This window comes from Pleurodeles waltl, chromosome 6 (assembly GCF_031143425.1).
Source record: "Pleurodeles waltl isolate 20211129_DDA chromosome 6, aPleWal1.hap1.20221129, whole genome shotgun sequence".
Taxonomy (NCBI): domain Eukaryota; kingdom Metazoa; phylum Chordata; class Amphibia; order Caudata; family Salamandridae; genus Pleurodeles; species Pleurodeles waltl.
The window spans coordinates 388,096,315-388,123,473 of record NC_090445.1 but is presented as its reverse complement, the minus strand read 5'-3'; positions in this window follow the sequence as shown (position 1 = coordinate 388,123,473).

The window sequence follows — 27,159 nt, the reverse complement described above, 5'->3', positions numbered from 1 at the left end:
AGTACATGAAAAAGGCCAGTAAAAACCTTCAGGCCAGCCAAGAGCTCCAAAAGCAATGGCATGACCAGAAGGCTGTTCTGATTCAGTACCAACCAGGACAGAAGGTGTGGGTATTGGAGCCTGTGGCCCCAAGAGCACTACAAGACAAATGGAGTGGACCCCACCTCATTGTTGAAAAGAAGGGAGAGGTCACCTATTTGGTTGACCTGGGCACTGCCAGGAGTCCCCTTAGGGTGCTCCATGTCAATCGCCTAAAACCCTACTATGACAGGTCTGATCTCACCATGCTCATGGCAACAGATGAAGGACAGGAAGAAGAGAGTGACCCTCTCCCTGATCTCTTCTCTTCCACAGAACAAGATGCTCTAGTGGAAGGTGTAGTTTTGGCAGACTGTCTTACTGCAGAGCAGAAAGACAACTGCATAAATCTCCTAGGTCAGTTTTCTGAACTCTTTTCTACTGTGCCAGGCACCACTTCTTGGTGTGAGTACACTATAGATACTGGAGACAGCTTGCCTGTCAAAAGTAAAATCTATAAGCAGCCTGACCATGTCAGGGACTGCATAAAACAAGAAGTTCAGAAAATGCTTGAACTAGGAGTGGTTGAACATTCTGAAAGCCCATAGGCCTCTCCTGTGGTGCTTGTACCAAAGCCTCACTCAAAAGATGGGAAAAGAGAGATGAGGTTTTGTGTAGATTACAGAGGTCTCAACCAGGTAACTAAAACTGATGCTCACCCTATACCCAGGGCAGATGAGCTCATAGATACACTGGCATCTGCCAAGTATCTAAGCACCTTTGATTTGACTGCAGGGTATTGGCAGATCAAGTTATCAGAGGATGCTAAAGCAAAAACTGCATTTTCGACTATTGGAGGGCACTACCAATTCACAGTAATGCCCTCTGGTTTGAAAAATGCACCTGCCACTTTTCTGAGGTTGGTGAACACAGTCCTGCAAGGGTTGGAGGCTTTTAGTGCAACATATCTAGATGATATAGCTGTCTTTAGCTCCACCTGGGATGATCACCTGGTCCACCTGTGGAAAGTTTTGGAGGCCCTGCAGAAGGCAGGCCTCACTATCAAGGCTTCAAAGTGCCAGATAGGGCAGGGGAAAGTGGTTTATCTGGGACACCTGGTAGGTGGAGAACAGATTGCACCACTTCAGGGGAAAATCCAAACTTTCATAGATTGGGTTCCCCCTACAACTCAAACCCAGGTGAGAGCCTTCTTAGGCCTCACTGGGTATTACAGGAGGTTCATTAAGAACTATGGCTCCATTGCAGCCCCACTTAATGACCTCACTTCCAAGAAAATGCCTACAAAGGTATTGTGGACAGCTAGCTGTCAGAAAGCTTTTGAGGAGCTGAAACAGGCCATGTGCACTGCACCTGTCCTAAAAAGCCATTGCTACTCTAAGAAATTCATTGTTCAACCTGATGCATCTGAATTAGGGGTAGGGGCAGTCTTATCACAACTCAATTCTGAGGGCCAGGATCAACCTGTTGCTTTTATCAGCAGGAGGTTGACCCCTAGAGAAAAGCGTTGGTCTGCCATAGAGAGGGAGGCCTTTGCTGTGGTCTGGGCACTGAAGAAGTTGAGGCCATACCTGTTTGGCACTCACTTCATTGTTCAGACAGACCACAAACCTCTACTTTGGCTAAAACAAATGAAAGGTGAAAACCCTAAATTGTTGAGGTGGTCCATATCTCTACAGGGAATGGACTATACAGTGGAACATAGACCTGGGAGTACCCACTCCAATGCAGATGGACTCTCCAGATATTTCCACTTAGACAATGAAGACTCATCAGGTCATGGCTAGTCTTATTGTCCTTCGTTTGGGGGGGGTTGTGTAGGAAAGTACCATCTTGCCTGGCATGTTACCCCCATATTTCACTGTATATATGTTGTTTTAGTGTATGTGTCACTGGGACCCTGCCAGCCAGGGCCCCACTGCTCATAAGTGTGCCCTGTATGTGTTCCCTGTGTGATGACTAACTGTCTCATTGAGGCTCTGCTAACCAGAACCTCAGTGGTTATGCTCTCTCTGCTTTCCAAATTGTCACTAACAGGCTAGTGACCAATTTCACCAATTCACATTGGCATACTGGAACACTCTTATAATTCCCTAGTATATGGTACTGAGGTACCCAGGGTATTGGGGTTCCAGGAGATCCCTATGGGCTGCAGCATTTCTTTTGCCACCCATAGGGAGCTCTGACAATTCTTACACAGGCCTGCCACTGCAGCCTGAGTGAAATAACGTCCACGTTATTTCACAGCCATTTACCACTGCACTTCAGTAACTTATAAGTCACCTATATGTCTAACCTTCACCTGGTGAAGGTTGGGTGCTAAGTTACTTAGGCGGTCATTCTGACCGCGGCGGGCGGCGGTCGCCGCCCGCCATGCGGTCACCGCCAAATGGCCGCTCCGCGGTCAGGAGAGCGCGGATGTCATTCTGGCTTTCCCGCTGGGCCGGCGGGCGACCGCCAAAAGGGCGCCCGCCGGCCCAGCGGGAAAGACCCTGCAACAAGGAAGCCGGCTCCGAATGGAGCCGGCGGAGTTGCAGGGGTGCGACGGGTGCAGTGGCACCCGTCGCGATTTTCACTGTCTGCAAAGCAGACAGTGAAAATCCTTATGGGGCCCTGTTAGGTGGCCCCTGCACTGCCCATGCCAGTGGCATGGGCAGTGCAGGGGCCTCCAGGGGCCCCACGACACCGGTTCCCGCCATCCTGTTACTGGCGGTAAGAACCGCCAGAAACAGGGTGGCGGGAAGGGGGTCGGAATCCCCATGGAGGATTCCTTGGGCCAGGGGAAAACCGGCGGGAAACCGCCGGTTCCCCTTTTCTGACCGCGGCTTTACCGCCGTGGTCAGAATAGCCCTGGAAGCACCGCCACCCTGTTGGCGGTGCTTCCGTGGTCCCCGGCCCTGGCGGTCATGAACCGCCAGGGTCGGAATGACCCCCTTAGTGTGTGGGCACCCTGGCACTAGCCAAGGTGCCCCCCACATCGTTCAGGGCAAATTCCCCGGACTTTGTGAGTGCGGGGACACCATTTCACACGTGCACTATATATAGGTCACTACCTATGTATAGCGTCACAATGGTAACTCCGAACATGGCCATGTAACATGTCTAAGATCATGGAATTGTCACCCCAATGCCATTTCGTACACCTTACACTAGCCCCTGCTCCACTTTCCACAGGCATCTGGACAATGCACCTGTGATACTGATAGTCTGGACTCTGCCATGGACAATCCTCCACCATCACACCTCAACAATTTGCAACCACCCACCAATTTAGAGCACTGTAATAAACACATTTATTGCATAAAACAATCTGGAGTCTGGCTGTGATTTTGTACAAATGTATTAGACATTACCGTGCCAAATGGCATATTCACATTGTGATGCCAACATACCAATGTCACACAGCTGTGGTCCATGGGTAAACAAAGCAGATGTCACACACTGGGGGCCACATTTCTGAAATCGGAAGGGAAAAACGCAACTCAGTTACCATACACTGGGGGAAAAGGTCAGACAGTAGAGAGGTAGTAGGGGTTAAGTATAAGTCAAATGCCGTTGTGGATTCTTACCTGTGTGTCATTGAAAATACTGCTGTATTACTGTGTTCCTGTTCTCTATGTCGTCCTGTTCGCCTTCCTCCTCTTCACTCTCCACAGGCTCCACAGCTGCTACAACACCACCATCTTGACCATCCTCCTGCAGAAAAGGTACCTGGTGTCGCAAAGCCAGGTTGTGAAGCATACAGCAGGCCACGATGATCTGGCACACCTTCTTTGGTGAGTACATTAGGGATCCACCAGTCATATGGAGGCACCTAAACCTGGCCTTCAGGAGGCCGAAGGTCCGCTCGATCACCCTCCTAGTTCACCCATGGGCCTCATTGTACCATTCCTCTGCCCTTGTCCTGGGATTCCTCACTGGGGTCAGTAGCCATGACAGGTTGGGGTAACCAGAGTCTCCTAATAGCCACACACAGTGCCTCTGGAGTTGACCCATCACGTAAGGGATGCTGCTATTCCGCATGATGTAGGCGTCATGCACTGACCCAGGGAACTTGGCATTAACATGGGATATGTACTGGTCAGCCAAACACACCATCTGGACATTCATGGAATGATAACTCTTCCTGTTCCTGTACACCTGTTCACTCCTGCTGGGGGGGACCAAAGCAACATGTGTCCCATCAATGGCACCAATGATGTTGGGTATATCTCCAAGGGCATAGAAATCAGCCTTCACTGTAGCCAAATCCCCCACCTCAGGGTAGACGATGTAGCTCTGCATGTGTTTGAGCAGGGCAGACAACACTCTGGACAACACCTTGGAAAACATGGGCAGGGACATCCCTGATGATATGGCCACTGTTGTTTGAAATGACCCACTTGCTAGGAAATGGAGTACTGACAGCACCTGCACTAGAGGGGGGATCCCTGTGGGTTAGCGGACTGGTGACATCAGGTCTCGCTCCAGCTGGGCACACAGTTCCTGTATAGTGTCTCGGTCAAGCCTGTATGTCAGTATGACATGTCTTTCTTCCATTGTCGACAGGTCCACCAGCGGTCTGTACACGGGAAGATTTCTCCATCTCCTCGCATGTCCCAGCGGACGGTGCCTATGAAGGACAACAGCGAGCACAGAGTCAATCTACCCACAGGTACGTAACCACAGCTTGCACATAACACGATTCCCAATGCATTGAATGGCTTGTATGAGTGTCGATGCAAGGCCTAGGTATGTGTGACGCAGTAGAAAATAAGGCATGTGGGCCCTTGAAATGGCGGCTGCCTGACCTGTTAAGTGCGACAATGGGATGTGAGGTCAATGCGCTGGCGTGGCACACCGTGGCGGTAGGCGGTCGAAGACCGCGGCGCAAAGCAGCATTGGTTAACATTGAACCCTATGGGTCTCAGGAGCCAATGACGATGTGCGCCGGCGGCCGCAGTACGCACCGCCGCGGTACGCACCGCCGCGGGCGTGACCGCCATTTTCTATCTGCTTAATCACTCGATACCTGATCTTCGACAGGAGAGGACCTACACTGCAAGTGCTGTTGTGACCACGGTCTGGAAGAGACAATGGCTCATGCGACTGGGGAAAGGGCCCCTGCCTTCACTGCTCAGGAGTTGGAGAATCTCGTGGATGGGGTCCTCCCCCAGTATGCGCTACTCTACGGTCCTCCAGACCAACAGGTAAGTACACTGGGACCATGCTTTGTGGCCAATGCCTGTGTTGAGAGGGGTGGATGAAAGATGGTGGGGAGGGGAGCGATTTAGGCATGCATCAAACGACAGATGAGAGCATGTGCCACATGGCCAGGGTGGGGATGGGGGGGCCACTCACATCGAGCATGCAGAAGGTGATGATTATTCTTCTCTCCCTGTACATGTCACATAGGTCAGCGCCCACCAGAAAATCGATATTTGGCGTGCCATCGCCAAGGACGTCCGGACCCTGGGGGTCCACCAGAGACGGGGCACCCACTGCCGGAAGAGATGGGAGGACATCCGACGCTGGAGCAGGAAGACGGCGGAGGCTCAGCTGGGGATGGCCTCCCAACGTGGGAGGGGTGCCCGTCGTACTTTGACCCCCCTGATGTCCCGGATCCTGGTGGTGGCCTACCCCGATTTGGATGGGCGCGTGAGGACATCACAGAAGACACAAGGGGGTGAGTACACTCAAATCCTGGTGACTTTGCGCGCAGTGGAGGGGTCTGGGTGGGGGAGGAGGGCTGTGGGTATCCCTATGCCAGGGCGATATCTGTAGGCTAGGCCCCTCCGTAAGGCATGGCCCTGTGCCCCCGCTCCCCACCTCTGTAGGGTGCCAAGTACAGCTATTCATTGCCCTGCGTCATGTATGTGAGCAGAGGTCGCCCATAGGCTTGTAGGCCATGTCCCACGGATTGCGTAGTCGACCCCAAGTGCGCGGCGTAGTGCAGGGGGTTTCTGTGTCTGTCCTATCCGCCAACGGTGTCGCCAATGCATGCACTGAACATTTCTTTATTTTTCCCCACCCCCCTTTTTTGTTGTCTCCCTGTTCATTTGTGCATTAGCATCATCAGGCGGAGGAGAAGAGGCATCGGAGCACGAGGGAGCTGCATCTCACATGGCCATGGCGGGCCAGGCAACAGAATCGGAATTCACCAGTGAGACGGAGGGCGAGGGGAGCTCCACAGCGGGGACTCGTGCAGATGTCAGTGACAGCGACTGGTCATCTGAAGGGAGCTCCCTTGTGGTGGCGGCAACATCCGTGCCCCCCGCACCAACAGGTACAGCCGCCACCCAGCGCAACAGCACCGCCCTCCCAGCAGCCCCTCAGCGTTTGCCCCATGCCCGCTCACCCAGGAAGGTGGGCATCTCCTTCGCCCCAGGCACCTCAGGCCCTGCCCCAGTCACCCCTGCTGCCCTCAGTGAGGAGGTCATTGACCTCCTGAGGACGCTCATTGTTGGGCAGTCTACCCTTTTGAATGCCATCCAGGGTGTAGAAAGGGAGATGCACCAGAGTAATGCATACCTGGAGGGCATTCATTCTGGTTAGGCGGCCCTTCACCAAGTTTTTCTAAATCTGGCCTCAGCACTGATGGCAGCCATTGTCCCTGTCTCTACCCTCCCCCCTCCAACTTCCTCCACCCATACCCAATCCCCTGTACCTCTGCCTATCCCAGACACACCATCAGACCCGCCTGCACACACCTCAACACCCAAGGGAAGCTCATACAGACATAAGCACCACACATCACACAGGCATTCACACAAGCAACATCCACATGCAGACATACCAACACCCACTGCCTCCTCTGTGTCCCCCTCCTCCTCGTCTCCCTCCTCCCTCCCTGTCAAGTCTCCACTCACACCTGCATGCACAACATCTTCAGCCAGTCCATCACCAGCACACACACCAAAACCCCCCGCACACGTGCAGTCACCACCCTCACTACCATTCACACGTCCCCTGTGTCCTCTCTCAGTGTGTCTGTCACCCCCTCTTCCAAGCTACAGAAACGCAGGCAGCCACCCACCCAACAGCCATCCAGCTCACGATAGCCTCCAGCCCAAGCACCTGCACCCAAAGACAGCAGACTTCAAACTCCTACAACCACAACCTCTTCCTCCACTCCCATACCTACTACACCTACCCATCCCTCTCTTTCTAAACTTATTTTCCTATCAAAACTTGACCTCTTTCCAACAACTCCCCCACCCCGTCCATCTAATAGGACTCCAGTCAGCACCTCAGCCACCACAAAAGCGGGCCCTGTGAAGACAGTCTGCAAAGGACTGTGGAGTCCCCCACCCTCAAGGTCAGCAAGTTCAGTTGGGAGCCAAGGCACGGCCAGCCCACCCCCGCAAAAACATGCGAAGATTGTGAGTGGCCGGCGTGAGAGGCCTGCAACACCTGGAACCAGAATCCCTACCATGGCTCCGGCAGGGAGTGTGGTGCCAGCTGGCACACCGCCAAAGGTGGGGAAGGGCCACAGGCGAACAGGGCACCGCCATCTCAAGCACCGCTGAACTGGGCACCGCCGTCTCAAGCACCGCTGAACTGGGCACCGCCGTCTCAAGCACCGCTGAACTGGGCCCTTCATCTCAAGCACCGCGGAACTGGGCCCTTCATCTCAAGCACCGCTGAACTGGGCACTGCCGTCTCAAGCACCGCTGAACTGGGCACCGCCGTCTCAAGCACTGCTGAACTGGGCCCTTCATCTCAAGCACTGCTGAACTGGGCCCTTCATCTCAAGCACCGCTGAACTGGGCACCGCCGTCTCAAGCACCGCTGCGCTGGGCACCGCCGTCTCAAGCACCGCTGAACTGGGCACCGCCGTCTCAAGCACCGCTGAACTGGGCACCTCCGTCTCAAGCACTGCTGAACTGGGCACCGCCGTCTCAAGCACTGCTGCGCTGGGCACCGCCGTCTCAAGCACCGCTGAACTGGGCCCTTCATCTCAAGCACCGCTGAACTGGGCCCTTCATCTCAAGCACCGCTGAACTGGGCCCTTCATCTCAAGCACCGCTGAACTGGGCACCGCCGTCTCAAGCACCGCTGAACTGGGCACCGCCGTCTCAAGCACCGCTGAACTGGGCCCTTCATCTCAAGCACTGCTGAACTGGGCCCTTCATCTCAAGCACCGCTGAACTGGGCACCGCCGTCTCAAGCACCGCTGCGCTGGGCACCGCCGTCTCAAGCACCGCTGAACTGGGCACCGCCGTCTCAAGCACCGCTGAACTGGGCACCTCCGTCTCAAGCACTGCTGAACTGGGCACCGCCGTCTCAAGCACTGCTGCGCTGGGCACCGCCGTCTCAAGCACCGCTGAACTGGGCCCTTCATCTCAAGCACCGCTGAACTGGGCCCTTCATCTCAAGCACCGCTGAACTGGGCCCTTTAATCTCAAGCACCGCTGAACTTGGCCCTTCATCTCAAGCACCGCTGAACTGGGCCCTTCATCTCAAGCACCGCTGAACTGGGCCCTTCATCTCAAGCACCGCTGAACTGGGCCCTTCATCTCAAGCACCGCTGAACTGGGCACCGCCGTCTCAAGCACCGCTGAACTGGGCACCGCCGTCTCAAGCACCGCTGAACTGGGCACCGCCGTCTCAAGCATCGCTGAACTGGGCACCGCCGCCTCAAGCACCGCTGAACTGGGCACCGCCGTCTCAAGCACCGCTGCGCTGGGCACCGCCGTCTCAAACACCGCTGCGCTGGGCACCGCCGTCTCAAGCACCGCTGAACTGGGCCCTTCATCTCAAGCACCGCTGAACTGGGCCCTTCATCTCAAGCACCGCTGAACTGGGCCCTTCATCTCAAGCACCGCTGAACTGGGCCCTTCATCTCAAGCACCGCTGAACTGGGCCCTTCATCTCAAGCACCGCTGAACTGGGCACCGCCGTCTCAAGCACCGTTGAACTGGGCACCGCCGTCTCAAGCACCGCTGAACTGGGCCCTTTATCTCAAGCACCGCTGAACTGGGCACCGCCGTCTCAAGCACCGCTGAACTGGGCACCGCCGTCTCAAGCACCGCTGAACTGGGCACCGCCGTCTCAAGCACCGCTGAACTGGGCCCTTCATCTCAAGCACCGCTGAACTGGGCACCGCCGTCTCAAGCACCGCTGAACTGGGCACCGCCATCTCAAGCGCCGCTGAACTGGGCACCGCCGTCTCAAGCACCGCTGAACTGGGCCCTTCATCTCAAGCACCGCTGAACTGGGCCCTTCATCTCAAGCACCGCTGAACTGGGCACCGCCGTCTCAAGCACCGCTGAACTGGGCACCGCCGTCTCAAGCACCGCTGCGCTGGGCACCACCGTTTCAAGCACCACTGAACTGGGCCCTTCATCTCAAGCACCGCGGAACTGGGCACCGCCGTCTCAAGCACCGCTGAACTGGGCACCACCGTCTCAAGCACCGCTGAACTGGGCCCTTCATCTCAAGCACCGCTGAACTGGGCACCGCCGTCTCAAGCACCGCTGAACTGGGCACCGCCGTCTCAAGCACCGCTGAACTGGGCACCCTTCATCTCAAGCACCGCTGCGCTGGGTCCTTCATCTCAAGCACTGCTCCGCTGGGCCCTTCATCTCAAGCACTGCTCCGCTGGGCCCTTCTTCTCAAGCACTCTCCGCTGGGCCCTTCATCTCAAGCACCGCTCCGCTGGGCACCGCCGTCTCAAGCACCGCTGGCCCATTGGCGGAAGGGCAGGCCCGCATCTGTGTCGGGCAGGGCTTCACGAAGCACTCTGGGCACTAGTCCCCCTCCAGTACCAGTGGAGACTGATATTGACTTGAGAGACTGTGGCTTTGCACTCCCCAGGATGGCACATTGGGCAAGCCACCCACTGTAGAGACTTGAGAGACTGTGGCTTTGCACTCCCCAGGATGGCACAGTGGGCAAGCCACCCACTGTAGAGACTTGAGAGACTGTGGCTTTGCACTCCCCAGGATGGCACAGTTGGGAAGCCACCCACTGATATTGACTTGAGAGACTGTGGCTTTGCACTCCCCAGCATGGCACAGTGGGCAACCCACCCACTGATATTGACTTGAGAGACTGTGGCTTTTCACTCCCCAGGATGGAACAGTGGCCATGGAGGCCCCTCGTGGATCTGGCGTTGTGGACTCATCTGGCTGAGGTGCCCCCGTTCCCTTCCCCCTGAGGTGCCTGTAGTTTTCCTATCTGATGCCCCTGCAGTGTTCTCTCCGTTGGAGTCAGGTATCCTGTGTGGGCTTTGCCCATGTGATTTGGGCCCAGTGGCCCGCGAACAATGCCTGATACACATATCGGACTGGACAATTTATGTATATAAAGTTTTAGATGTGTGATATATTTTATACTCAGTCATACAATATATTCCATAGTTTATAATCATTTACTTTTGTCTTTGCATTCTTCCAGGGGTTTGGGGGGGTAACTGTGATGTGTTGCTATGCATTGATGTGTGTGTTGTAGTGGGTGAGGGTGAGGGAGGGTGTGTCGCATATGTGTGTCCCCGTAATTTTTTGCCTCCCCCTCCCCTGTGTCGTAGGTGCAGTACTCACCGTTGTCTTCTGCGCCGGCGTTCGTGCTCCTGGTAGAGGAGCAGGAAGACAATCGCTGGGAGGATGTGGAGTTCGGGTTCCATGCTGTCCAGATTCCTCGTGGGGTGTATGGAGGTGAGCGTTTTCCGTTTGAAATGGCTGTTTCCGCCGTGTTTTTATCGGCGGGGCTACCGCCCCAGAAAAGGTGGCAGATTGGTGGGTTGTGATAGGGTGGGCGGTACATTGTCTCCCGCCTGTCTGTTGGCGGTGACCGCTGCACTGTTTGTTTGTCCCGCCGTGGCGGGCGGTGTGTTGAAGTGGCGGTCTCTGTTGGCGGTTTCCGCCAGGGTCGGAATTGCATTTTTTTTACTGCCAGCCTGTTGGCAGCTTTGCCGCGGCTTTAACACCGACCGCCAGGGTTGGAATGACCCCCATTGTGTATATTTGGCATCCTCATACTGAGGGTACTCACTGAGATACTTTTGGCATATTGTCATAAAAATAAAGTACCTTTATTTTTTGTATATCTGTGTATTGTGTTTTCTTATGATATTGTGCATATGACACCAGTGGTATAGTAGGAGCTTTGCATGTCTCCTAGTTCAGCCTAAGCTGCTCTGCTATAGCTACCTTCTATCAGCCTAAGCTGCTAGAAACACCTCTTCTACGCTAATAAGGGATAACTGGATCTGGTACCGAGTGTAAGTACCACTTGGTACCCACTACAAGCCAGGCCAGCCTCCTACACATCCCCATCTGAAAAAATAATTAAAGTGGGCAGTAATTGTTTGTACTATGGGTCCAAAATTGTGGCACAGATGTAATGTTTGGATGACACAAAGGCCCTCATTGTAACAGTATAGGTAAAAACCGCCTACCGCCGTGGCGACGGCCACCAAAAGACCGTCGCTGCGGCTACCAGACCTCCCCCATCTTATTACCGTAGCCAGAATTCTGTCAGAAGGACGGCAGGATTCCGTCTGCGGTCAAGGTGGCGGATGGCGGTAAGGTGTGGCTGCTGCCACTCCAGTGGACCGCCGCAGACCGTATCATGACCCATGATACTGCATGGTGGTATTCTGCTGGCGGACGCTGCTGCTGGCAGCAGCGCCCCATCCTGTCTCCTGCCGGAGGACTCCCTGAAATCAGGTAAGTTGGGTGCTCTGACAGGGGAGGAGGCAGGGTGTGTTGTGTATGTGTATGTGTGTGATTGTGTGTGCGTGAGTGCGGGTGTGCGTTGCATGTGGTATGTGTGTGCATGTGTGCACGTGTGACTGTGTGTATTGTGTGTTGTTTGAATGTATGTGTGCTTGCATGTATGTCAGTGTGTCTGGATGTGTGTGTGAATGGATGTACACATGAGTGGGTGCATGTTTGTATGAGTGCTTCTATGAGTGTGTGTGATGGTGCGTGAAGGTGCGTGTATGTTGGGGTGGGTCTGGAAAAGGAGGGGGGAGTCTGGGGAGGGGGCGGGGAAGACCCCTATCAGTGACAGGGAAGGAATTTCCTGTCACTGATAGTGCCTACCGCCATGGTTTTCATGGCGGTAAGGAGGCCACGAAAATCATAGCGGGGGGGCTAGTGACGGCCACCTGGCTGGAGACTGAAGTCTCCAGCCTGGCGGCTGTTACTGCCATGGCGGATGGAGTGGTACATTGGCGTTTTGGCTTGAGTCAAACCGCCAATGTCATATTGTGGGGAAAATTACTGCCAGTCTGCCAGGGTCGTAATGAGGGCCAGAGTCTCTTTGAAGCCTTGAGCACCGCCATCTCAAGCACCGCTGAACTGGGCCCTTCATCTCAAGCACCGCTGAACTGGGCACCACCGTCTCAAGCACCGCTGAACTGGGCACCGCCGTCTCAAGCACCGCTGAACTGGGCCCTTCATCTCAAGCACCGCTGAACTGGGCACCGCCGTCTCAAGCACCGCTGAACTGGGCACCGCTGTCTCAAGCACCGCTGAACTGGGCACCCTTCATCTCAAGCACCGCTGCGCTGAGTCCTTCATCTCAAGCACTGCTCCGCTGGGCCCTTCATCTCAAGCACTGCTCCGCTGGGCCCTTCATCTCAAGCACTGCTCCGCTGGGCCCTTCATCTCAAGCACCGCTCCGCTGGGCACCGCCGTCTCAAGCACCGCTGGCCCATTGGCGGAAGGGGCAGGCCTGCATCTGTATCGGGCAGGGCTTCACGAAGCACTCTGGGCACTAGTCCCCCTCCAGTACCAGTGGAGACTGATATTGACTTGAGAGACTGTGGCTTTGCACTCCCCAGGATGGCACAGTGGGCAAGCCACCCATTGTAGAGACTTGAGAGACTGTGGCTTTGCACTCCCCAGGATGGCACAGTGGGCAAGCCACCCACTGTAGAGACTTGAGAGACTGTCGTTTTGCACTCCCCAGGATGGCACAGTGGGCAAGCCACCCACTGATATTGACTTGAGAGACTGTGGCTTTGCACTCCCCAGGATGGCACAGTGGGCAACCCACCCACTGATATTGACTTGAGAGACTGTGGCTTTGCACTCCCCAGGATGGAACAGTGGCCATGGAGGCCCCTCGTGGATCTGGCGTCGTGGACTCATCTGGCTGAGGTGCCCCCCCTTCCCTTCCCCCTAAGGTGCCTGTAGTTTTCCTATCTGATGCCCCTGCAGTGTTCTCTCCGTTGGAGTCAGGTATCCTGTGTGGGCTTTGCCCATGTGATTTGGGCCCAGTGGCCCGCGAACAATGCCTGATACACCTATCGGACTGGACAATTTATGTATATAAAGTTTTAGATGTGTGATATATTTTATACTCAGTCATACAATATATTCCATAGTTTATAATCATTTACTTTTGTCTTTGCATTCTTCCAGGGGTTTGTGGGGGTAACTGTGATGTGTTGCTATGCATTGATGTGTGTGTTGTAGTGGGTGAGGGTGAGGGAGGGTGTGTCGCATATGTGTGTCCCCGTAATTTTTTGCCTCCCCCCTCCCCTGTGTCATAGGTGCAGTTTTCTCACCGCTGTCTTCTGCGCCGGCGTTCGTGCTCCTGGTAGAGGAGCAGGAAGACAATCGCTGGGAGGATGTGGAGTTCAGGTTCCATGCTGTCCAGATTCCTCGTGGGGTGTATGGAGGAGAGCGTTTTCCGTTTGAAATGGCTGTTTCCGCCGTGTTTTATCGGCGGGGCTACCGCCCCGGAAAAGGTGGCAGATTGGTGGGTTGTGATAGGGTGGGCGGTACATTGTCTCCCACCTGTCTGTTGGCGGTGACCGCCGAACTGTTTGTTTGTCCCGCCGTGGCAGGCGGTGTGTTGAAGTGGTGGTCTCTGTTGGCGGTTTCCGCCAGGGTCGGAATTGCATTTTTTTTACTGCCAGCCTGTTGGCGGTTTTGCCGCCGCTTTAACACCGACCGCCAGGGTTGGAATGACCCCCATTGTGTATATTTGGCATCCTCATACTGAGGGTACTCACTGAGATACTTTTGGCATATTGTCATAAAAATAAAGTACCTTTATTTTTATTATATCTGTGTATTGTGTTTTCTTATGATATTGTGCATATGACACCAGTGGTATAGTAGGAGCTTTGCATGTCTCCTAGTTCAGCCTAAGCTGCTCTGCTATAGCTACCTTCTATCAGCCTAAGCTGCTGGAAACACCTCTTCTACACTAATAAGGGATAACTGGACCTGGTACCGAGTGTAAGTACCCCTTGGTACCCACTACAAGCCAGGCCAGCCTCCTACACATCCCCATCTGAAAAAATAATTAAAGTGGGCAGTAATTGTGTGTACTATGGGTCCAAAATTGTGGCACAGATGTAATGTTTGGATGACCCAAAGGCCCTCATTGTAACACTATAGGTAAAAACCACCTACCGCCGTGGCGACGGCCACCAAAAGACCGTCGCCGCGGCTACCAGACCTCCCCCATCTTATGACCGTAGCCAGAATTCTGTCAGAAGGACGGCAGGATTCCGTCTGCGGTCAAGGTGGCGGATGGCGGTAAGGTGTGGCTGCTGCCACTCCAGTGGACCGCCGCAGACCGAATCATGACCCATGATACTGCCTGGTGGTATTCTGCTGGCGGACGCTGCTGCTGGCAGCAGCGCCCCATCCTGTCTCCTGCCGGAGGACCCCCTGAAATCAGGTAAGTTGGGTGCTCTGACAGGGGAGGAGGCAGGGTGTGTTGTGTATGTGTATGTGTGTGATTGTGTGTGCGTGAGTGCGGGTGTGCGTTGCATGTGGTATGTGTGTGCATGTGTGCACGTGTGAGTGTGTGTATTGTGTGTTGTTTGAATGTATGTGTGCTTGCATGTATGTCAGTGTGTCTGGATGTGTGTGTGAATGGATGTACACATGAGTGGGTGCATGTTTGTATGAGTGCTTCTATGAGTGTGTGTGATGGTGCGTGAAGGTGCGTGTATGTTGGGGTGGGTCTGGAGAAGGAGGGGGGAGTCTGGGGAGGGGGCGGGGAAGACCCCTATCAGTGACAGGGAAAGAATTTCCTGTCACTGATAGTGCCTACCGCCATGGTTTTCATGGCGGTAAGGAGGCCACGAAAATCATAGCGGGGGGGCTAGTGACGGCCACCTGGCTGGAGACTGAAGTCTCCAGCCTGGCGGCTGTTACTGCCATGGCGGATGGAGTGGTACATTGGCGTTTTGGCTTGAGTCAAACCGCCAATGTCATATTGTGGGGAAAATTACTGCCAGTCTGCCAGGGTCGTAATGAGGGCCAGAGTCTCTTTGAAGCCTTGTATTAACAGATACGCAGAGGATTGAGCTTTCCGCCAACTTCTGCGCATCTGTTTTTTCATCCACACCTTCATACTTTTCAGACACCTCCTTTAGCTGTTTCTGCAGCATATGCACCAATGGGATAGTTTGGTCCATGGTACGGTCCTCCTTGCTGACTTCCCATGTGAAAATTTCAAAAGGAAGCAGCATTTCTGTCAGGCTTTTGACCAGGCACAATTGGTTCTTTTCAATGATCATGACTTTCACAGTTGCATCCCCTTTTGCATGATATAATCATTGAACGGTCTGTACTGCTCAAGCAGACGTTGTAACATGTAATAAGTAGAATTCCATAGTTTTGCCACCTCCTGTATGAGGGCTTTAACTGGCATTCTATTATCACGTTGGATAATCCTTACCAGTTTGCGGACTTCAAAAGAATGGCTAAAATGAGTGCAGATTCTTCTGCATGTGGACAGTAATTTACTGACTTGGGGTTATTTTTTGAGGAGGTCCTGTACAATGATGTTTATGCAGTGTGCCAAACACAGGACCCTGAAATAACCATAATTTGATATGATCCTAACTATATAACTTCCATTGTCCTTGGCAACAAATCCAATGTTAAGCCCTCTGGGTGCAGACATTCAAAGACCGTGTTGTTAAAGTCATCCAATATGTTTGCAGCTGTATGGGATTTCTCCATGGCGAACATAGCTATTTTTGCATGCTTCCGAGCGCCATTAAATTTCAGCTGTGTCAACAACTGCAGATATAATTTTTCTAACCCCCACAAAAGAGATCCAGTGTGCAGTAATGCAATGTGATCAGTGGCTCGGCAACTGGTCCACATTTCTGTTATCAGGTGGATTGTGTGGACAGCACTCTGCAGCAAACCTTGTTCAACCAATTCCAGCACATCCTTATGTAGCTCTTGAACAGAAACTCTGGCAAAATAAGAACCTTCCATTTCAGGCAGATAGCCACCACAAATTCTAGACAACCCAGTCCTTCCACAAAAGAAAAAGGGAGGAGGTCCAACACTAACATTTTAGCTATCTTCCAGTTGGTCAAACGTGCTGTTGGGTGGTTGCGTTCCTACTGCCCCTTCTGTCTAAACATGGCATTAATAGTAGCCTGGAATTTTTTCTTTGCTGGTGCCACTAATGCAGGTGACTTAAAAGGTGTGGTAGGCTCAATGTGTGTCTCAGGGTGGCAGCCACTGTAGGTTATTGTCTTGGTGTTTCGACTTTACTCTGAGTCTTCCTGTGCCATTGTGCTGTGGGCGATGATACTACTGCACTGCTGGGGACAGGGCTTATACGTCTAACAAAAATGATACCCTCTTCTTCACCTTCACCTTCCACCATGATCCTATCAGATTCTCTGCTTTCAACACCTTCACTAATACCACTTGCAGGCTTTTCCTTTTGACCGCTAAGGTTTGCCTCTAAGTGGATTCTCTGGTGTTTTCGCAAATGGGTTGTTTGGTCTCTGGTTCTGTAGTTAGTACCAAGCTTTCCCCTATTAATAATTGCTTAGCAAATGGAGCATATGGCAATGTTTGGCTCCTTTTTCCTAACCGTAAAGAAGTCCCAAACTGAGGAGGTCAACTTTCTAACACAGGTGCTGCTGCCAATGTCTGAAGAAGTGGTGCTAGGTGGATGTTGCTTTGATGACATTTGCCTCTCTGTAGTGCCTTCTTGTATTGAGATGGCTGTGGATGTATGATGCACCCGGGGCCTTGTAAATATGAAAGCTGGTGGAGGTATCGTTGCCACATCTCTTGCTGCAGGTTGAGAAGATGGGGCAATGATTGACTCCACCTGGGCTGGGCTAACATCCATGATGACTGGCTCATCATCAGATTCGTCATTCTTTTCCTCTTCATTCATAACTCTAAGGCTTTCAGAAACCTTCCTTTTCACTCTTTGCCTCTCTTGGTGTGTCTCAGACTGAGGTGGCATCCAGGTGCAGTCCTGATCATCAGAAGGGGGCTTAAGAAAGAAGATGGCTGAGATCTGGAAGACAGTGGATCTTGTGAAAAATAGGCGTCTTTTTCGGGTTCCTCTCCATACAAATCAACATTCTGATGTGCTCCTACTTCAGGAGGAACTGATATTGCTATCTGCAGCTGTTGTTGTTCACTGGCCTGAGTTTCTGGCAACCATTGGGTACTACTTTGAGAAGAGATAAGTCCAATTCAACATCACTGCCCATCAGCGTTCCTGTGATTAGAGAGGCTGCCCCTGTGCCAGACATGAGCTTGAGCCTAGTTTGGAGTGGGGCCGCTGATGCAGGAGTGGTGTTCCCAGCTTGCTCCCCAGAGGCTGGTGCAGAAGGCACACGTCTTTGCACAACAAAGGTCTGGGGTGACAGACCAGTGGTGGGAAGCTCCTTCTTATCTCTGTCTGCTTTCTTGTTAGCAGCTTTTCTTTGGGCCATCTTGAGGCTGTCAGTTGGCAGTTGCACTTAGCTTCACAAGATGAAGCGATGTCCATGTGGTCGTGAGTGTGGTAACGCGTCATGTTGTGCACAGGCCTTCTGTCTGGCAGTACTGTGGGTGATGTCCCTTTCTCTTTGTGCACCTAAAACAAACATGCAAGAAGGATCGGGGAAATGTGGCAATGTTGTTGCATTTGCATTAGTAGTAGAAAAAAACAATATCATTTAATGGTTCCTTAAATAAATGTATAAATATCTATGAAATACAGTGTATCCATTTGTAAAAACAACACACATTAGCTTTCATTATTATGTACAGTCATGAAGGATAAGAAGAGAAACAACTACAACAAATGGAATGTAACTGTTTGCTTTATCTGGTGACAAATAGAATACTAATCCTTGAATAATGTAATGTTATGTAATGTAGTGCAGGTGTGCGCCTATGGCAGACATGGAGCTTTTAGGGAAAATAGCAAAAAAAATGTTTTACATTTTTTTACTTTATTTAAAAAAATCACAAGGCAGGAAAAAGTATTTAAATAATATTATTAGACTGATATTATATATTTAAATAAAATAAAATAAAGGTTGTGAAAACATTAGGAAAAAAACAATAAACTTGTTTTAAATAGATTTCAATTTCTGATGTACCAAGGGAAGGGGATTAGCATGAAAAAAACAGGGATTTGGGAGGCAATGGGCAGTGGATGTGAAAAATGCTAAAAAAGGTATATAATAAAATATAAAAAAACTGCTCATACAGTACATTTAGTAATAAGCAATGACCTACTCTGCCTGAATGAAACACAATGGCCGCCAGCCACATGTTCAAACCACAACCAGCAAGGAGGCATGGCCCCCACAACAAAGAAGAACTCATGCAGTCTTAAAGCACAATGGCTGCCTATGCAAAACGGCCACCAGCCACATGGTCAAACAACAACCAGCAAGGAGGCATGACCACCACAACAAAGAAGATTACATGGAGGACTACTGGCTGCCTAACCTAAATGCCCACCAGTTACATCAAACATCAAGCAGGGTGAATAGAACACAAAAAAACACATATAGAACTATAATTTTCACTATACAAAAATGGTCCCGCCCACATTGCATGGGGAACAAAGACAAATGGTGGCCTGTGACAAACACTCTCACGCACTGGCCAGATAAAGAAGGCATTGGTACAGGAGAAAAAAGCAGCATTAAGTCAGTATTAGTAATTCTAAAAACTAAAATGAAATGGGCTACAGATTTTACGACACACATCATACAAAGGCATCAAGTACTATAGCCCCACCATACACTGTTTGCAGAAAAACATGTGAAACACCGCCAAACAACATTTTATTATCTTTAATCCAATGCCATCCATGGTGTTTCAGTTCCACAGACACCACACACAGTTGTCTTTTATCATTCACCCATGACTAGTACTGGTCCTACAGCTGGAATGCCTACTCCATTAGCAGGCTAGGCCACTTAACATTAATATTCAATTTAATGAATATTGCAAAACATGGAGAAAATGTAATGAACTGTTAAAAAAAAATCCTTTGTAGAACAAAAATTACAAGTAAAACTATAACTAGGCCCAAAATGCAGGTCACCCACCACAATACATTTTAAAAATAAAATAAAATGACAGAGAAGTCCTGGTGCATGCCGTCTATCAAACAAACAAGTTGTACAACACCCTTATACAAGTGTTTTTTTAACTTACTTCTCAAATTCCAAATACAACAAAGTCCTTAAATCCAATGATATATCCAGGAGGCAAAAAATGTATCCTTTCAGCTCAAAATCCAAGTGAAAAGTGACCAGGAGATGGACAAAGCAGTAGGAGGAGACTGCTGGACAGGAACAGGAAGTTGGAGTCTCCTAATAATAAAAAAGTACTCCTCGCACAACAATATCAGCGTGAACGGTGAATTAGAGAAGATTTTTCACTCAAAGTTGTAGATTGTAGCTGCTTCAGCTACTCCAGGGTGCAGCAGCCTCACTTGGGCTCACCTAAATCAAAAAAGAGGCACCGGAAGTCGCTGGCGAGGCGCTAACTCTCGCAAGTGGGTAAAAAATCTTGTTTGTGCTCACCAGAGACCGGAAGTCTCTCGTCTCTCTTCTCGCGCACTCAAAATGTCAGAAATTTCTCAAAGGGGGAAAAAAATAGAAAAAAAATCCACTACATCATAGAGTGCAGAGTCTATCAGTAACTTTGCATTCTCCTGAAAACACAGAGTTGCTGAATTCCGCACAATCTGTCAGCAGAGCGGAGTAACAGTGATACACATGGGGCTGAGATATGTCCTGCATATCCAGATGAGTCTACTGGGCTAGAGTGGGGAGGGAGGAGCTGACACCTGCACCTGAAAGGGTTGTGCTTGTCACCAAACAATGCAGTCTCCAACCCCCTGGAGTGTGTCTGGTGCCACGCCTGGGCAAGGCAGGATCTTGTGACCAACAGAGATTTTTCTTTGAAGTTTGCCTTCTTAAAACACATAAATGAGTAAGAGTAGTGGACCGAAAACCCGAGAGTTTTAGAATACTTTTGAATCAAGAGAAACCTCTGCCAAGGAGAAGATCTGACAAGATGGAGGAGGATTACTGCCCATTAGCTGTGTGTGCTTGCTGGGTTGGCCTTCAGTTGCTGCTTTTGCCTTAAAGAGGATAAAGACTGAACTTTGCTGTGTATCCTGCTTGTGAAGATTCTCCAAGGGCTTGGACTGAGCTCACGGTGGCACTACATTGCACCACAGCAACCTGAAGCTGCTTGTCCAGAAATCAACACATCTCTTCCCTGCAAGGGAAGAATCGATGCATCGCTTGCCCGGCGGAGAAAGAATCAACACATGGCCTCAATTACAAGTAAGGAATTGACGTATTGCTTGCTTTTCTGATGCACACTTGCCTGTGCATCTTTATTTTTAACTTATACCAGGTACTTTGTTTTGAAACAACACATCCATAGATTTGTATGGATTAAGACGCTTTTTACTTTACAAATTCATATCTTTGCTTGTGTATGTTAGATTTTTGTCAATTTGGTCTTGCTTGATTTAGATAAATAACGGCTATTTTTCTAAACTGGTGTAGTCCTTTTGTGGTGTTTTCACTGTGTTACTGTGTGTGTTTGTACAAATACTTTACACATTGCCTCCAAGATAAGCCTGACTGCTTGTGCCAAGCTACCAAAGAGGTGAGCAGGGGTTATCCAAGGTGTGCATGTTCCTACCCTGACTAGAGTGAGGGTCTCTGCTTGGACAGAGTGCAAACTGACTGCCAACAAGAGGCCCCATTTCTAACACCTGTATGCTCTACATCTAGATCAGTACCCAGTTTATGAAAAGCCTACAATCTTAACAAAACAAAAGATTTTAACGGATCAGACTGATGTTCCTGAGAAGAAAGAGAAGAAAGATGTATTGGAGAAAAATAATACTAAAATGCCGGTGAAATAGTAGGTTACCAGTTGTCAAACTTTTCTGGAGTCAACTGCTATGCCAATTTAGTTATCAATGCACTATTCTCTTTACCTACTCTGCTTCAGTAAATTAAACAGTAAAGGGATAAAAGATTGTGTTCTGCACTCTTTAGCTTGTTAGAACACTTGTGCAGTGATAGAACAAACATATATTCTGCAATATTTTATTATAGATCTTGCAGATCTTGTAATCTTGAGTGTTTACTCAAAACACTCAAGAAAATGCACAAGCATTTATGATGGTCCTACTAGGTATTTCAGAAGAAGAGATGGTACATATTGAGGAACTATTTGGACTAAGTTATTCATGGCAGCATGACTGTGCAAATTGTATCTTTTCTTCAAAATCAGAAATAAACTCAGAACAATGTATCTATCTAACTTTACCAAACTATACAAATGTCAGTTTTGACAAACTGTTTAAAGATCCATCGCAGAATAATACCTGCTCAAAGCAAAAGTCTAACCGTCCATCAACTTTGAACATCAGAGTATATCATCTTAATGCTACAACAATGCAAAGCAGATGGAACTAAGGGCCAGATGTAGCAAAGGGTTTTACCCATTCTGTGTCTATGGGAAAATGTATTTGTACATATGGCCCTAAGGCCCTCATTACAACCCTGGCGGTCGGTGATAAAGCGGAGGTAATACCGCAAAACAGGCCGGCGGTAACAAAAATGGAATTATGATCACAGAGGAAATCACTGAGACAGACAGCCACTTTAACACACCGACCACTACGGCGGAAGCAGCAAGCACCACGGCGGTAACAGCCAACAGCCAGGCGGAAGAGAGTGTACCACCCACTGCATTATGACCAGCCTATCCAAAACCTTTTCCGGGGCGGTAACAATGACATCAAAAGCACGGCGGAAACAGAACACAGAAGTCAAAGGACTCACCTCTGGAGACTCAAGGAACAACCACAATGCCTTGGAGCCCGAGTTGCACATATTTCCCATGCTTGTCTATCTTTTCCTGCATTACGAACACCAATGCCGGCGAAGACGACCACGGTGAGTACTGCCGCCTAGCACAGAAAGGAGGGGGGAGGAAAAAGAGAGTGACAAACACATGCAACACCCCCACCCCTAACACCATATACACAACCAGATGCAGTTACATTACATATCCACCCCGTACCACTCAGGAATAATGCATGGACAAAATGAATGGAAGAAAGTGAGTGTAATACAATTAAAGAAAATGAATAAGTACATTGAATTACAAATATATATACATATTTACAAATGGAGGGACACTGCCCAGTCCTCAATGTCTGTGGGCCACAGGGCCACAACACATAGGCCAAGGCCCCACCTCACTCCTGCAAGAACACGGAGAGAACACTGCAGGGGTATCAGGTCGAAAATAGACAGGCACCTCAGGGGGATGGGGAATGGGGGGCACCTCAGCCGGAAGATGGTACACCAAAGGTCCTGGAGGAGGCTATATGCCCTGTGCGATGTCCTGGGGAGTGCAAGGCCACAGTCTCTCAAGTGGGTGGATTGCCAACTGCTTGGTCTTGGGGAGTGCAAGGCCACAGTATGTCAAGTAGGTGGTTTGCCCACTGCATGGTCCATTGGGAGTGCAAAGCCACAGTCTCTCAAGTGGGTGGTTTGCCCACTGCTTGATATTGGGGAGTGCAAAGCCACAGTCTCTCTAGTGAGTGCTTTGCCGACTCCTTGGTCCTGGGGAGTGCAAGGCCACAGTCTCTCAAGTGGGTGGTTTGCCCACTGCTTGGTCCTGGGGAGTGCAAAGCCAGTCTTGTCTAGTGGACGGCTTCTCCACAGGTTGTGGAGGGGGCATTGTGCCCATTGTGCTTCATCCTGGGAAGGATGGAGTGAGTGGATGACTTCTTCCACTAGTTTTGGAGGGGGCATTGTGCCCAGTGTGCTTCATCCTGGGAAGGATGGGGTGGGTGGGTAGCTTCTCCACTGGTTCTGGAGGGAGCATTGTGCCCAGTGTGCTTCATCCTGGGAAGGAGGATGGGGGGAGTGGATGGCTTCTCCACTGGTTATGGAGGGGGCATTGTGCCCAGTGTGCTTCATCCTGGGAAGGATAGCTTGAGTGGATGGCTTCTCCACTGATTCTGGAGGGGGAATTGTGCCCTGTGATACAGATCTTGGGGAGTGTAAGGTCACAGTCTCTCACCTGGGTGTCAGACCAACTGGATTAGCAGGGACCAGGACGCACAACAGCCCATGGAGGCAGGACTGCACAGTGTTCGCTGGTGGTGACGGCTGCTCAGTGGTGGCAGTGGCGGGGCTGGTGTTGGGGCTGGCAGTGGTGGGGGGAGGCTTCAGCCCATCCCCTGCAGCCTCAGACGGCTGCCCACTGGGGTTGCTGCTGCTGGCAGTGGTGCGGGTGGTGGTGGAGGTGGCTGTGCTGGCAGTGGTGGGGGAGGCTCCAGCCCATCACCTGCAGCCTCAGATGGCTGCCAATTGGGGCCGCTGCTGCTGCCGGTAGTGCTGGTGGCATGCTGGCAGTGGTGGGAGACGCTCCAGCCCATCCCCAGCAGCCTTGGATGGCTGAACGACCATGGTTGGTGGTGGGGGTTCCGAATGAGCTCCATAGCAAGGCCTCCTGTCCTTCCTGCCTGCTGGTGCAGGCCCATTGCCCTTCCTGTCAGCAGCAGGGGATTGCTCCTTGTCCCTCACACCTGCAGCTGGAAGTGCCTCCTTGCCCTTCCTAGCCACAGCCAGTGGGGCCTCCTTGCCCTTCCTTGATGCACCTGGTGAAGGCACCCTGTCAGTGTTACTGCCTGGTACCCGGAATCCTCTCCCACCTGCAGTAGCTGTCAACACTACTGTGCCCCTGGACTGGGTGGCTGAGGCGCTTGCCTGGGTTTTCTTCACCCTGGCCTGACATGAAGGATGGGGGGAAGAGGGGGAGGGAAGAGGTCAGTGGTGGAGAGGAAAAGCTTCTTAGGGACATTGGGGTGGGAAGAGGGTGAAGGTTTGGGAGTGGACGAAGAGGAAAGGGTTGTAGGAGGTGTCAGTCTGCTGTGTTTGGGTGCAGGTGCATGGGCTGGATGCTGTTGTGGGGTGGATGGCTGTTTGGTGTCTGAGTGCTGGCATTTGGGTACCTTGGGACGAGGGGGCACAGACACAGTAGGAGAGGACACAGGGGACGTGTGCATGGAAGTGGGGATGGTGACTGCCAGTGAGGGGCGTGTAGTGATAGGCGTGATGGTGGTAGTGGATGAGGATGTAGTGCATGCAGGTGTGAGCGTAGATGCTAGTGGGAGGGAGGTGGACGAGGAGCAGGAGGGGAACACAGTGGAGGCAGTGGATGTTGGTATGTCTGCATCTGGATGATGTTTGAGTGAGTGCCTGTGTGATGATGTGTGGCGCTTGTGTTTGCCTGAACCACTTCTGTGTGTTGTCCTGGGTGTATGCTGGTCTGCCTGTGTGCTTGGGATAGGTTGGGGTTGAGGGGAATGGGATTGGGCAGAGGAGGTTGGAGGGGAGAGGCTAGAAACAGGGAAAATGGCTGCTATCAGGTAGGAGGCCAGAACCTGGATTGATCACTGTTGGGCCGCCCTGCCAGAGTGAATGCCCTCCAGGAATGCATTTGTTTGTTGCAAATGGGCTGCCAGCCCCTGGATGGCATTCACAATGGTTGACTGCCCAACAGAGATGGATTGCAGGAGGTCAATAGCCTCCTCAGTCAGGGCAGGAGGGCTAACTGGGGCAGTGCCTGAGGTGCCTGGGGTGAAAGAGATGCCCACCCTCCTGGGTAAGCAGGCACAGGAAACATGCTGAGAGGCTGCAGGGAGGGCGGTGCTGGTACGGGGTGGCAGCTGTACCTGTAGTTGGGGTGGCCACAGAGGTGTCCGACACCACCAGGGAGCTTCCATTGGAGGAGGTGTCACTGTCAGAACTGTTCCCTCCATTCTTCACCGTGGTGCTCCCCTCGCCCTCCGTCCCACTGGTGCCCTCACCGTTGGTGGATTAGGCCTCCTAGGCCCTGTGGGATGCAGTTGTCCCCATCACCGGTGCCTCTGCTCCTCTACCAGATGATGTTAATGTACATAAGGACAGGGTGACAAAACAAACAGAGGTGGGCGAGACAAAGGATACCCTTGGTCAATGGCGGCAACAACACCACCGTTGGTGTACACAACACACTCACTCACAGGGAACAGCCCTACGCACTAGGCAATGCACTACCAGTCAGAATGCTATTCATCAGCCCATGGACAGGGATACCTAATGTCAAATGCAGCATACCTGAGACCCACAGACCCCTGCCCAGTAGTGGAGGCCTACTAGCTTGTTTGGAGGAGATTGACATCAGACCCTACCCAGCATGGGTACTACTCTGCACTGGCCGGCCTGGCCTAGGGGCACCCACAGGCCCACGTCCCCCACCCGGATGCCATCCCACCATGCTCAAGTAGTATATTGGGGCACTGTACTCGCCCCCTTGTGGCTGCTGTGATGAGCCCAATTGACCATCCAGCTCCAGATAGGCCACCGCCAGTATGCGGGCCATCAGGGGGTCAGGGTTCGACGGGCACCCCTTCCTCATTGAGATTACATCTCCAGCTGGGCCTCCACCGTCTTCCGTGCCCAGTGTCTCAGGTCCTCCCACCGTTTGCGACAATGGGTGCTCTGCCTGCCATAGACGCCCAGGGTCCGCACATCCTTGGCGATGGCACGCCATATACCCTTTTTTTTATGGGAGCTGACCTCCAGAGAAATAAACATAGGAAAAGGTATCAGTCAGACCGTCCTGCCTGTCACACTCATGGCCCACCATAGCCCTCACATCCCCTTACGCACAGACATTGCCCACCATACATGCAGCACACTGCACAGGGCCCTTACCCCAATCCCCCCACACAAGGCCCTCACACACAGCACTCCATGCATTCATGCCCCATTCATGTGCTCACAGGTTACTCACCTGTTGGTCTGGGGGCCCATACATCATTCGGTACTGGGGTAGGACCCCATCCACCAGTCTCTCCAATTCCACAGCGGTGAAGGCAGGGACACGAGCCATGGTCGGTTCCAGACACAGGTCACAGCAGCACTTGCCGTGTAGGTCCTCTCCTGTTGAAGGTCAGATAGCAAGTGGGTGAACAGATAGAAAATGGCAGTCACGTCCACAGAGGTGCGTACTGTCATCGCCGGCGTACATCACCATTGGCCACTGTAACCCATAGGGCCCAATGGGATCCAATGAGGATTTGTACAGAGGTTTTCGACTGCCTCCCGCAACGCCGCACAACGTCAGCGGAATTACCTAATTTCCACCTGACCCTCCATACAGGACAGGTAGACGCCATTTCAGGGGGGCGCAGGCCATGGCACCTAACTGCGTCACAGTACACAAAGACACCATTTTGGCCCATACCACAATATTGTGTAACAGTCACAAAATGCAATGCAGTGTAGTGTTTGGAAATATGAAATACTGACCAGCTACTCACCGTTTGCCCCCTAGATGGCAACCGCTGCAGATGAATCAGAGATGGAGACATCCACCCCTGTACAGGCCCCTGGTGGACTTGATAACAATGGAGGACAGGCACATTATCCTCATCTATATACTGGACAGGGCCACAATCACAGAGCTGTGTGCCCAATTGAAACCTGACCTGATATCTGCTATCTGCAAGCCCACCAGGATCCCCTCTCTTGTTCAAGTCGCATCTGTGCTCCATTTCCAGCAAATGGCTCCTTCCAAGTGACATTGGGCTTGGCAGCAGGAATGTCTCAGCCAATGTTCTCAATAGTGCTGACCAGAGTATTGTCTGCCCTTATTAAACACATGTGCAGCTACATCGTTTTCCCCCAGGTGGAGGATTTAACCACAGTGAAAGCTGATTTCCATGCAATGCGACATATCCCCAACATTATTGAGGCTATTGATTGTACACATATTGCCTTTGTACCCCCCCCTGGAAAAATGAACAGGTGTTCAGAAATCGAAAGAGCTTTCACTCCATGAATGTGCAGAT